This window comes from Octopus bimaculoides, chromosome 19 (assembly GCF_001194135.2).
Source record: "Octopus bimaculoides isolate UCB-OBI-ISO-001 chromosome 19, ASM119413v2, whole genome shotgun sequence".
NCBI lineage: Eukaryota > Metazoa > Mollusca > Cephalopoda > Octopoda > Octopodidae > Octopus > Octopus bimaculoides.
In genome coordinates, this window is record NC_068999.1 from 21,458,490 (window position 1) to 21,460,134 (window position 1,645).

Here is a 1,645-nt window from a genome sequence, read left to right on the forward strand (position 1 = left end):
ATCTCAACCTGGTATATATGCATACATATGTGTGTGTGTGTGTGTGTGTGTGTTATATATTATATATATATACATATATTCATGCATATATATATATATGTTCATACATATATATGTATTCGTACATACATGCACGCATACATACATACATACATACATACATACATACATACATACATACATACATACATGCATATTTACATACATGTGGGGTTGATTTTAAATTTGTTTTGCAAGGGAGGTGTTGTGAAAACCAATATTATTCTATTTGAGAAGAGCCATAATTGATAAGTCCTATAAACACACTAGTTGAAGCTTGTCTATATTTCACACATCTTTTCTTTTCCAATATGTAGATTTCTCAATGTGCATACGTTTCTTTTTTTTTTTTTTTTTTTTTTTCTTTTAAATAGTTGATTTTGAAAGTGAGGTTTGTGGTATTGTTAAATTTCTAGGGCTGCAAGTACGCTAGCTGGTGTTTTTGCTTACTTAAACCCCATTCTTTTTTTTTCTTTTTCTTTTTCTTTTTTTTTTTTTCCATCATCAGAACCTGTGTGTGTGTGTGTGTGTTTCTTGACTTCAGTAATTTTTAAGATTTATTTTATCCTCACTGCTTTATTATTCTGGTAGTTGGTTGTTAACCCATTCGTTCTTCATATTAACTGTGAGGATAGGGCCTAACTCCTGTATCTATAAAATTTCTGTAAACTGTTGTATAGTTGGGTCGATTTGGTTTCAAAATTTTTAATAAAGACATTGCGTTTTCGTATGGCATGTTGATAGACTATGGATGTTTGATTGCTTTCACTGTAGTCTCTCCAGGGCTATGTAATTCTTACACGTAAGCTGTGTGATGTGTCTTCTAGAGAGTTTGTGGTGGTAGTTCTACATTGTCTCTCCAGGTATTTCATGTGGTACACAGCGTCTCTAGTTTTGCAGTTTATTTCGGAGTTTAAGTTCAAATCATTCGAGCACCACAGCATGTTTTCTATATTGAGCATCTCTTCCTCTCATCTTTTGACTGTATATGTGTGTGTATGCATATAATATATATATATTGTACATATATATTATATATATATACAGATATACATACATATATATATGTGTGTGTGTATGTGTGTGTGAGAGTGTGTGTCTGTGTGTATGCAGACATACGCATACAAATGGGCATGTGTGTGTGTTTGTGTGTAGATTCGTGTGTGTGTATGTGTGCGTGTTTATGTCTGTGATATTCCTCTCGGTGGCCCTCGATACTAAGAATTTTCGCTGAATGTAAACTAATGTCATGACCTCAATGTATCACCTCAATATATTCTGCTGTCATTACATCAGTTAAATTGACGTCATCACATCAATATATTTCGACATCATTACACCATTGTCAAACCGATCTTGACTCGGAATTACGTAATAATTGTCAAGTTCATTATTAGCAGATGGAATGTGCCAAAGGTCGAGGGTATGCAACCAGTAAATGGTTGCATAAAGACATTACATTAAGAAGGGGTTCCTTCAGCAGAAGAAAAAATTGTTGAGTGCCTTTTTCTTTCGTTCATTCACCCACTCGTAACTATCTGTCTGTCAGTCTATCTATCTGTTCGTCTATTTATCTATTCATCTATCTGTCTGTCTATATATATAT